Genomic DNA, 12,167 nt, shown 5'->3' with positions numbered 1-12,167 from the left:
GCCATCAGTTCGGTTCTCTTCAAAGAGGAAAACAACTCATAGAAACTGATCTACTTTACAAGTAAGACGCTAACTCCAGCTGAAAAGAACTACTCTTACATTGAAATAACAGTACTAGCATTGTTATATTCTGCAAGGAAGTTCAGGCCTTACTTTCAAGCACATTCAATCAAAGTACTCACCGACCTCCTACTGAAGAAGATCCTTCACAAGGAGAACAAGACAACTCGCATGGCAATGTGGGCTAAAGAACTCGGGGAACACCACATCGAGTTTGTCCCACGCACCTCTCAGAAGGGTCAGGTCGTTGCCGATTTCCTATCTGACTTCCCTCTGTCAACGACCTAAATTGGGAACCAGAAACGGATATCCCATCCACAAAGAAGAATGACAAGATTGTATGGTCTCTCTTTGTAGATGGATCTAGCAACCCCGGAGGAAGTGGAATCGGAGTTGTCCTAGTATCCCCAGATGGAGCAATGATGGAGAAATCAGTTCGCATCGACTTCGCGACCTTTAACAACGAGGCAGAGACGAGGCATTAATCATGGGGCTTAGAATGGCGCTACAGCTCGGTGTACAAGAACTTCAAGTCTTTAGTGACTCACAACTAGTCGTTCGCCACATTGCTAAAGAGCACACTACCCACGAAGGTAACCTATATAAATACCTTCAAGTTATTTATCAGTTACTTCATTCCTTCAAGAAAGCCATGATACACCATTTTTTGCGTGACGAAAATTGTCACGCAGACAGTTTAGCTTACCTGGCTACCCAAACACCGAACTGTGTCCCTAGGCAGTTACTCATTGAAGTAATTGACCGACCTGCTTACCAAGCTGAACACGTCTTAGAACTCAGCGACCTGTGCCCACTCTCTGAGAATTAGATGAGTCAAACATGGATGCATCCCATCATAGAGTACATCTAGCACGGTACACTCCCAGAAGAGCGTGCCAAAGCCAGACAAATTCCATATCAGGCACGCCATTATTGCTTGGTCAATAACAAGTTATTTCAAAAATCTGCTGGTGGACCTCACTTGAGGTGCATAAGCCCAGAACAAGGTCAATTATTTTTTGCTGAAGTTCATGAGGGAGAGTGCGGAAACCATGCTGGAGGTCGCTCTTTGGCTCACAAAGTGATCTCCCAAGGATACTTTTGGCCTCGAATGCAAATCGATGCCAAAACATACGACCTCAAGTGCATCAAATGCCAGAACTTTAGCCACAATATCATCCAACCAGCTTGCAAGTTGATCAACATTGTGAGCCCTTGACCATTTCACATGTGGGGAATGGATATCATGGGACCATTCATCCTACAAAAAAGTACCGATTTTCGCTTCGTCTTAGTTGTAACTGATTACTTCACTAAGTGGGTCGAAGCAATTCCTTTAGCTCATGTCAAAGAATCACACATCAGAAACTTCATCTGGACACACATCATTACCAGATTTAGCTTACCACACACATTGGTGATGGACAATGGTTCTCAATTACAGGGAAAAACAGTCAAGGAATTTTTGGCCAAGTGGAAAATCGTCCATGCATTCTCCACTCTTCAGTACGCTCAAAGTAATGGCCAAGCAGAGGCTAGCAACAAAGCGATCTTAGAAAATTTGAAGAAAAAGATCGAAAAGAACAAGAGTCAATGGCCAAATCAGTTAGAGAACATTCTATGGGCTCATCGCGACGACTTCAACGCCCGGCCAAAGATCGGCGAAGTCACCATTCTCCTTATGCTATGGCACGTAAGATGTTATTCCCACCGAGCTGACAGTCATTACAACTCGATCAGAACTCGTCGAGTCGGGACATAATGACTCCATCCTAGCTTGAGAGCTTGACTTGCTGGAAGAACGGCGCGACCTAACCGCCATCAGAGTGGCATCTTACCATCAAACTCTGAAAAGTCCTACTACAAACAAAGTACATCCTCGATCTTTTCAACCTGGTGATCTAGTTCTGAAAAAGACTCGGGATGACTCCAAGCTTGCACCAACATGGGAAGCGCCATACATAATGGAACGAGTTGTAGGCAATGGAGCGTACTGGATCAAGACCCAAGAGGGGAAACCATTGCCACGCCCTTGGAACACTTATTTGTTAAAGAAATTTTATCAATAAAAATGCATTGTTGTACATTCCACGTTGTTATTTACTGTAAATTCAGGTTTAGTTTACTTATGTTTGCCTTACAACCTACTCTATTCAATCTCATTAACAAAACACCGAACTTGCACTGAAAGCACCACCAGTATACGTGCACTTTCAGCACTCTCAGGAGTTTCAACGCTCTCAGTGAGCAATACACTTTCATAAGCTAAAACGCTCTTCGTGAGCAACACGCTCTCTTAAGCTAACTGGCTCTATAACCTCTCCAATTCTAACTAGTTGAGGACCTATACTTCTAGGATCAACTCAGCAAGAACGCTCTCAGTGAGCAATACGCTTTCATAAGCTAAAATGTTCTCTGTGAGCAGCACGCTCTCTTGAGCTAACAGGCTCCATAGCCTCTCCAATTCTCACTAGTTGATGACCTATACTTCTAGGATCAACTCAGCAAGAACGCTCTCAGTGAGCAATACGCTTTCATAAGCTAAAATGCTCTCCGTGAGCAGCACGCTCTCTTGAGCTAACAGGTTCCATAGCCTCTCCAATTCTCACTAGTTAAGGACCTATACTTCCCTCAGTGAGAACGTTCTCAGTGAGCAATACGCTTTCAAAAACTACAACCCTCTTCGCGAGCAGCACGCTCTCTTGAGTTAACAGGCTCTATAACCTCTCCAATTCTCACTAGTTGAGGACCTATACTTCTAGGATCAACTCATCAAGAACGCTCTCAGTGAGCAATACGCTTTCACAAGCTAAAACATAAACGCCATAACCTCAGGCTTCTTAGCCACTATGCGTCATAAGCATTATAAACGGACCACTAGCTACAAGCAATCAAGCATAAGCAGAAACATGCATTTCATATACATTCATCAATAGAACTGCCTAACCAACGTCAGGAAACCAGTTCGCAAACACGCCGATCTGTTGGGTCTACCTAGGAAATTCAGATCGGTATTTCTTACAAATGTTGCAAAATATCGAACTGCCACTTTCATGGAAACCAGCTCGTTGTGTATCTATACCAAAAGGCAAACTACTCAGGAAAACCTGAGAAACTAGTTCTAATGTTTAACTCTCTCACAAAAAGGACAACTAACAGAATATCCAAAAAAATCTTCAACACTTACAAGAGAAAAAATCCAGCATCACAATCAAGCATCACCGACAACATGTTTATTAGTAGGAGCGGCGCTGGTAAAAGGGATATTACTCGTATCGCATGCTATGACAAGTGCAGCAGTTTCTTCAGCCTCATGATCTTGCTTTTCCAGTAGTTCAACGTACAGTTCCGCTAGCACACCATGATCTTCACAAACTCGATCATACTCCCTTTGCACTTTTCGTTGCCACAATTTGACACTGCTTGGCGTACTCAATCACGGACTCCAGCTTTTCACGCAGGTCCTTTATTGAACTAACCAACATAGTTTTCTCCTCTACGTGTCCTGATGTTTTTTCCTCAGGGCCTTCATCTTCTTCTTATCAGCCTCTCAGCTAGTATGCATCCTAACCAGCTCAGCTGTGCCACCATCGACATTATCAGAACGTTTCATAGCTCGCTTCAATTTATCGTACCCCACCAGAAACTGCAAAAAGAACGCCAATGTTAATAGTCGTCATTCACACCACAAGAAATCGGTACAAGTAGAAAGCTCACCAAACAACAAGCCAAGTTTGTGGTCTTCAGGGTCATTTCCAAACTTTCATCTTCCATCTTAGCTTTATCACCATCTAGCACCATTCCTTCCAAGAGGCAGGTCACTATCGAGGCCGAATGGAAGCTACAATCAGAATGCTTAACCATGCGCTTCTTCCCCGTCTTCCCAACGTAGAAGAAGTCGCTCCCCATATCACCAGAACGTTGGGACGAACTGCCAGCCACAACATTGTGACCATGCCCCAGGTTGCCATGTTCCTCCTAGTTCAGGTCATTACCCCCTCCTCGACTAGGAAACCTGAACACGATACCTCCAGGTCACCCGCGCCCCTCCACCTTGGCACATTTGCCTTTCTTTGAACCAGAACCAACAACTTTGCGCTTACCATGGTTCCCATGAGGATGGGGTCTAAACTCCATCTCCTCCATCACAAGGGGAGAGGTTTCCCTCATTCCCTCGTCACCACCAGCAGAATCTCCACGTCGCCTCGCCATACTCGAGTCTACAAACGAAACCAAAGATCACTGAACTAACACAAAAGCAAAGCTTTCTTATCCAACGAATAACTAAGTAAAGAAGAACACGTACCTCAGCTGATCAGTAAAGGTAAGAACACAAGAACTTTGGAGTAGAACAGCTTGGAGATGAAGGAGCGCAAATACCCTTGAGCTTCTCCTAACAGCGCTACTTATGCTCAAGTAACGTCCCTTCCCAAGGCACGTCATAATTATATCGAGACGCCAAACGTTAGGCCACCTGGCAGCCATCATTTTATATCTCCCGACCACCCATATTCTTACACTTGCCACACACGTACTGTAGCCCATGCAAATATCAAACTTAGAACGCTCCTTGCGTCCTAATGATTCGTGCGACCTACAATACTAAAGACGAATAACAAACATAACGCATAAACAAGCTCACAGGTCATTTGGCCTCCCTCTTACCACAGGACGCAACAACAGCCACGCATTTACAAAGCATAATCAAACACATCATATGCAAAGCACCAAGTAATTGAGAAAATAAAGGGACATGCATTTAATACAAGCAAAAGAGTGAACTGTCGACCAAAGTTAAGTCCAGTTCGTAGACTAACCGAGCTGCTGAGTCTACTCAGGAAATCCAGCTCGCTTAACTACCGGGTATCACTCCCTGAACCCTCCAGAACAATCCGGAGGTCTAGGTCGTCCAAGTACAATACAAACAAAAATTAGTACTTAAAGCGAATCGCCCAGGTTACCCCAAGAAACCAGTTCTATTGTTTCAGGCCAAAGGCCACACATAAACACAAACTTAAAACACCTTTTCTAAACAACATTCTCAAAGCTTTCAATCAGAAGTGCATTCAGCACTTGATAGGAGCTAGGTTCGCCGGAGGTCGTCATAGCCGTATCGGTAACGGTCACGTCCAGATCGACCGGAACCTACGAAGGATCAGCTAATGCATCAGTAGCGGAAGGAGGCACGACCTCAGGAACATTACTAGAATCTTTGAGTGTTTCGTTCCTACGATCACCCAAAGCCCCACGTTCATGTTCCTCTTGCAGCTCATCGTATTTTTTCTCCAGCTCCTCTACCTCAGCACGAATGGCAAAATAGGCCTCCTTCGCCTGCACCGTGGCAGTTTTGCATCTTTCAGCAAAGGCATTCACTACGGCTAGCTTTTTCTTTAGGTCGTCCACCTCATGTCTCAGCTCGACCGACTCATTGACAGTTGACGTCTTCTCTAAAGTCAATGAAGTGAGCTGCGTCTTCAAAGCATCCAGTTCTTTCTTCTCAGACTGTTCCACTTCTCGAAGAGTCGAGAGCTCGTCCTTCAAGGACTCGACCTCAGTCTTTTCGATCTCAGCAAACTGCGCAGCCATTTTCAATTTTTGGTACCCAGCAATAAGTTGCATCAATAAGCACAGTGCACCGCGTCAGTATCAAGCAATAAAACGAGGCGGAACGAGACAAACAAATCATAATATAGGAGGTACTTACCAAGCACCACACCTTATCCATTCCCCTTAAGTTCGACTCCAGCTCCTTGGAATCCAAGTCCTTCCTATCACCATCCAAATCATCCCTCCCAAAAACAAGCAAATTTATAGGTGCGGATTTGTAGCTATAATCCGACCTCTTCACAAAGCATTTGTTGCCAGACGCCTTATCTACATACATTAGGTTGCGCTCCAGCTCATCTTTCCCACCACTGGAGTGACCTTTGCCAGTCTCTTTAATAGCAGCCTTCCCCTTCATCTTACCAAAAGTATCTCCAGCAACCTTAGTCGGAGCGACCTCCGTGGTCTCTTCACCCAGCACGCTGAAGTCAGGCAGTGGCCTAAACCTCGAGCTACGAGCCGCCCTCCCCCCGGTTCGCCCTTCACCACCAGGTCCCGAGCTACCCCCAAGCACAGTTTCAACTACCCTCACAACCTTCGCATACCGGGCCTCAGGTTCGTCGCCCTTCCTCTTTGGTAAGCGACTTCACTCAAGAATATCAAAGCTGATATCATCCAGATCGTAAGGTGCACCCTCCACACCCTTCTCGACCCCAGCCCCCGAGCCACCAGCACCTCCAGGAGGTCGCTTTGGACCAGCACGACTTCGGTTCTTATCTTCCCTTGTCACCAGGTCGTTCTTGCGCTTTTCCATCACAGGTCCACTAGGCGCTTTACTGATCTCTTCACCCCGGGCCCTCTTCTTCTAAACCCTCCCCTTCTCCTTAATCGTAGGCCCTCCCCATTCCACAAAGAAATGTGCAACCTCAGGAAGTTTCATCTGTTTCTACGCTAGAGTTAGCCTTGCGAACTTCTCAATCACCTTCCGATCAGTTCCCCTCTCTATAGCAAGCTCTGCACAGACAACAAAATAGTAATGTCAATACAAAGTCAACAGATGCAATATCGAAACACTCAAATAGCGTACTGGTACCCACCAGTAAGGTCACATATCTTATTTTCCACACCGTACCCTCTAGCACAGAAGTTCCCAACAAATAGCAACGGCCTTTTGTCCCAAGACTCATTACTCACACCGTCCAGAATGCTCGACCTTTTAGTTCGTGTTTGCAAACTAAAGTTAGGAGCCCGAGATCGCTTTACTGAGAAATGTTCAATAATATCAATGACCCTATCCAAGATTTCACGGCTGGCGCTTCAAAGAGTCAAACACCTTGAACAACCACCATGTGTTACCTACAAACTGACAGGCCGGGCACTTTGCCACAAAAGTTCAAGAACGCACAGACCAGTTTAGAGAACGGTATCGTCATATGCGCCCTCAACTGCCCCTCACAGATTATAATGCCGTAGTTCGGTGGATTGTACCTATCGCTAAAGATCCGTGCATCCTGTTCTGGCTCGTGGATCTCCAGACCGCTTACGGTTATCCCATAAGTCTTTCTCAGGTAGGGGAACGCCCTCAAAGCGTGTTTGTCTACAGTCCTAGGCGGCAGCCCACTAGACGACGACCTCTCATCACGACGAAGTGCTAGTTACAGCAACCGCAGATGCAGATCGGGCATCATCTTCCCCACCTTTTGCCTCATTAACGTCATCATCATCATCGTCACCCTCACTCACACCATAAAATGACTCTTCCTTCTCTTCCTCCGCGTCATCCCAACCAAGAGAAACTTCGCGAATCTCATTAGATCGCGTATCGTCTGAGTCAGACATCTTTCTCTTGTCACTCACAACTCCAACAACATGCAACAAAACGAATGACCTAACTACTCAACAACAAAAAGCAAGAATGAAGCAGAGAGCAGAAGATCAACAATGGCAGAAAACTAACCTGAAGACTCTTGGTGTAGTGAGTTTTTCTGCAAAGAGAAGCAAGAAATGGTGATTCAGATAGCCAACGTGGTTTTGTATAACCGCCCCTCCAGTTCCCAAAGTGTTATGATTACACCCTAGCCCTAGCCGCACACGACTTCCAACAAGCTGTCTTGTCTTTTCAAATCCCGAAAAAATGGGGCGGCACGTTTTCTCTGCAACTGCTCAGATTTGCTCACGTGTCATACACGTACTAACTATTACCGCGTACCAGTTCACCAGATAGTACGAATTGATCTATAAAGTTCCTTGGGTATCTCCATCAGTTTGTCTCTTCATGCATGCTCAACACGCGCTACTGTGTTCTCTCAGCAGATCGCTTTAATGAACTGCACGACCTACTGAGAGGGGGTTGTGTGAGGGAGTGATATTCTCATTCAAAAATATCAAGCATGTGCTCAGCATGGTGGAAATACCACACCGACCTCTGACTTACTTCTCCGGCCTACGTCACTAGCTTGCGTCCACGAGCTACGAGGTCGCTCCAGAACAGATCATGTCATCACGCAGATCGTTCTATAGCATGACTCAGCCTATCTTCTAGAAGCAATCATGACCAAAGCTGCATTTATACAATCATTACCGCAAGCTACTAACCACGACTACTAATCCCCATCATTACAGCATGTCTATCAACACAGTTCTCGCACGCCTTCTCAATCTCCACCCTACATTTGTTATGACATTTACTTGGTGGAAGATTCACTTTCATCATCTATAAATACCTCACATATGAACTACGCCAGACCTGATTCTTCTCTCCCCCCAGAATCAAGAGAAAATCGTAAGCGGTTAAACTCAACAACGAACTCGGTCTTTTCCATATTCAATCCTATTCCCCTTCCATCCTTGTATGTAAAGGTGGGCTGAAACGCTCCTTTACAGGAATATTGGATGCTTCCAATCGGATAACAATTTTTTCCATCTATTCTAATTGAGGGTTTGGCCAGTGCATGACACCAGTTGAGTACCAGGTCATCTTACATTACCGCCTCATGATTCCAATTTGTATAAGGATTATGATCGTTGTTCAGCGTGTATGTAAGAAGAGCAGACCAGAAGGCTTTGAATTAGAGATCACACAACATGTGTTAGGTACTTCCTTAGGTTCAAAATATCGTCATAACCATGCACATGATAATTTGTATGATATTATTTGGCAAGTAGAAAAGTAGTACAAGTGAAAAAAGAAGACCCTGTTAATTTCTCACATACCTAGTTGATTGTATACCGGCAAATGTCTTGATCTACAACTAGTTAGAGTGGGTAAGCATGCTTGTGTTGATGTTACAGGTGTCTCTTCTATGCTTGGTACGGTTTGGCAATGGGCAAGTAGTTAATAGAGCAACGCACGACAACAAAGATGACGAAACATGAAAAAATGTGCATGCCCAATGAACATCTATTTATTTCATTTGCCTTTGACACTTTTGGTTATTTGTCATAAGAGTCCATAAAGCTCATCGACCAGAAGATTAGAACGAGTAATGGATAATAACTTCATGATGGTTGGTTTAAATAAATTTGTAGTTAGATGAATTGGTTGCACTATTCATAAATGGCTTGCGGCGCGCTTGACCCTACTACCTTTGTATAATTTCTTTAGGAGATATATTCAATAATAATAATTATATATATATATATAATGTGGATACTTGCTTTTCCAATTAGTTCCTGTATTTCCGGTTTTAGACCAAAGTTTTTAATCAAAAGGGTACCGGAAAGTTAGACAGCCACTTTCTTTTTGCTCTTCATTGAAAGGATAAATCGGTAATTTAAAGCATTTCTAGGACTATAAAACTCAAACGCGTATTCAAAAACAGACACCGTTTTGCGGTTTCCCAATTAAAAAAAAATAAACCTTTCGTTCGTCTTCTCCGTTCCTGATATTCCCAATTAAAAGCCGTTAAGTTCGAAAGTTCAAATCAAACACTTTGCAACCAATGAACATAAATTTAAACCCTGTTTTCCATTTTCAGAATCAAAGGTAATACTTTCTTTCATTTCCATTTTCTAATATTCTTTAATCCTGTAATATAAGTCTGCAATTTTCCAACAGTTATGTCTTCTTGCCTTTGATATGGTTGGAACAATTGCTTCGAGGATTGTTTTCGTTACGTTAGTTTTAAAATTCAAAGGTATGTTCTTCTATCCCTTTTGATTTTTGGTGATCTCAAGTTTTAGTTCCATGATATAATTGTGTCCAATTGGTTGACTTAGAGGAGATGTCTGATAGTGAGATACTTATTAGAATAAGCACTTTCTATCGTCACAACTTTACTGTCAAACTTGACCCAAGTTATTCAAGCATCTTCAATTCATTTCCCTTTTCTTTTTTTTTGTTCTATCTGTGTTCTTCTTCACCCATTTTTTTTTTTGTTTTGTTTTAAGTACTCATACATTTTTGCTTTCTATTCGAAGTTCCCTTGCAATTGAGGGAGTCATACAAAGCCATGATTTCAAGGAACAAAGTATAATGAACATTCATCCTTTATCAGTATCAGTATACAAAGAACAATCAAATTGATTCAATCAAAACTTTTCCTCATCTGATCTTTAGAGAGCCCAAAAGACTTGAGTGAAAACTAATGAAAAAAAAACAAGCAATAGGAGGTAAGAAGACTGTTTCTTTGAATACCCATTCTTTAATTTTTTTTTATTTTTATTTTTATTTTATTTTTTTTATTTTTTTATATTTGATTCATTCTCCCCCATTTCATCTAACAGGGGTTCTTATTTGATTCATTATTTGATGTTTCTTAATTGGAATGTTACAATTTAATATTTTTTTACTCAAGTTTAGATTTAGAAGACCCTTTCTCTGCCCTTTGATCTTTTGATTTTTTTTTTTCTTTACAATTGGTTCTTTGGGGTGGCTCTTCAACTATTTTCTTGCCTCAAAGCAAAATTAGACTTTTTGTCTAATTAGTTTAGAGGTGAGACCAATTCTTTTCTTATTTGATTTATATTTCAATTTAGTTGAATAGTGCATTTCTTAATTGTGAAAGTGGGTATTGAGAGAGATAATATCAGCTTCATTAAATTAGATATAAGAAGCCATTATAGGGTTGCTCTTTTAGAGTTTTTTTAATTACTGTCGAATTCCTTTAGTATTATTGTTTTATTACTGAGTTATTTCGAAGTAAAATTAGGCAATTAGTAATGTTAGTGAACCAAAAATAAAGCTTTGTGAATCACCATTGATTTGGATTAATGCACACTAAGACTATCAATATATGTCATATATGTCGTTCTCTTTCAAAAAAATATAATTAATCTTAGTTGTTGCTGCAGGCTTGCATTATAGAAACCACTGTTTGTTTAATGTTAAACAAAGAATTGTATTTAATTAACATTTGCAATTTGCTCAGACTAAAGTTAGTTGTACAATGAGATAAAAACATGTAGCATAATAGTAAAATTTTGTCTGGAAAATGTGGACTGAGGCATTTGAAAGAGTGTAAAAAGTCGTGAATGCTTAGCTTAAGCCATGCGAGCAGGGGTTAAGCTAATTAGATTTGAACATGTATTGATACTAAGGGTTAGAAAAATCAGAAATCTTACTATATTAGAAAAATATGGGGGTCGATGAACAGTAATTTTCACGTACGTCACAGGGGTATTTTCGTCTTTTCGCATCTAAAACAACAGGCAGTTTAGGTCATTTTGCACCTAATAGAAATTTCTATCCGCTTCTCTGTTTTTCCTCTCTTCGTCTCCACTCTTTCTCTCTCGCTCGACTCTCCTCTACAAATAAATTAAATGAATTTAATTTCAGAAAAGAAACTCTCCAACTCAAAAAAAGAAACTCTCCAATAGATTGAATTTGGTAGTTAAAAAGGTATGTTCTAGTTTTCTCACTCTACGATTGAATTTCACCAATTGTAATTTTGTACATAAAAAATCAATCTGTTTTTACTTAAAATGTCTGAAATAAATTTTGTATATCCATGTTTATAAATTATAATAAGCTCTCCTTCTTCATCTCCCCCGCCTTTCGTTCTCTTTTCAATCTTCGACCTAAAAAGAATGTAAAAGAAAAATATCGATTGTTTGTTCATGTTAATAGAGTATTAGAATATATGTGTTAGTCTCTACCTTATTCATCTTAATTTTCTATGTCAGCAGCATATGCATTTAGATTTTAGATCAATCTCTCACCGCTCACTTCTTCTTTGTTTGTAGTCGCGGGTGGGTTCAATTGAAGCGAAGAATTTGTTTGGTGAGATGGTTACAATACGTTATTAGATGCAGTATGTAAAGGTGGACAAATGGATTTGGCTTTTGTGATAATGTCTGAGATGATGGTGAAGAATGTATTGCCTAATGTTGTAACTTATAGCACCATGATTTATGGTTGTGCCAAAGCTGGAAAATTAGAGGAAGCTTGAGGCTTGAGCCCAACGCCCTATCCTGGGGATACTAAAGGGTTGTGTGTTCCCTGTCAGTCCTGAGTGGTGCTAACACAATAGTTCATTACTGTAAAATGGCGAAGACCACAATCTGACCAAGTAAACCCCGTTTCTTCAAGGTCATCGTTCCTGGTTCACTTAAAGAAATTGTGA

The 12,167-nt window shown here is 41.7% G+C and overlaps 1 protein-coding gene and 1 long non-coding RNA gene across 4 annotated transcripts in view; both read left to right on the top strand.

Moving 5' to 3' along the window:
• LOC147511381 (uncharacterized) overlaps positions 1-12,167 on the top strand; it is a 123,615-nt gene that overhangs the window by 103,958 nt on the left and 7,490 nt on the right. The window lies entirely within an intron of this gene.
• Positions 1-12,167, top strand: part of LOC147511382 (uncharacterized) — a 30,181-nt gene that overhangs the window by 16,444 nt on the left and 1,570 nt on the right. Inside the window, exon 1 of one of the 2 annotated variants that reach the window (XR_015219366.1) lies at positions 11,814-12,163. The exons of the other annotated variant lie outside the window; for it this stretch is intronic. This is a non-coding gene — a long non-coding RNA (uncharacterized LOC147511382). Of the gene's footprint in view, positions 1-11,813; positions 12,164-12,167 lie in introns of those variants that run through there. 2 annotated transcript variants of the gene reach the window in all.

Source organism: Coptis chinensis, chromosome 3 (assembly GCF_015680905.1).
Source record: "Coptis chinensis isolate HL-2020 chromosome 3, ASM1568090v1, whole genome shotgun sequence".
In the NCBI taxonomy this organism is placed as follows: Eukaryota; Viridiplantae; Streptophyta; class Magnoliopsida; order Ranunculales; family Ranunculaceae; genus Coptis; species Coptis chinensis.
The sequence above is the reverse complement of the archived record's forward strand: the minus strand, read 5'-3'. Positions and strand labels throughout refer to the sequence as shown.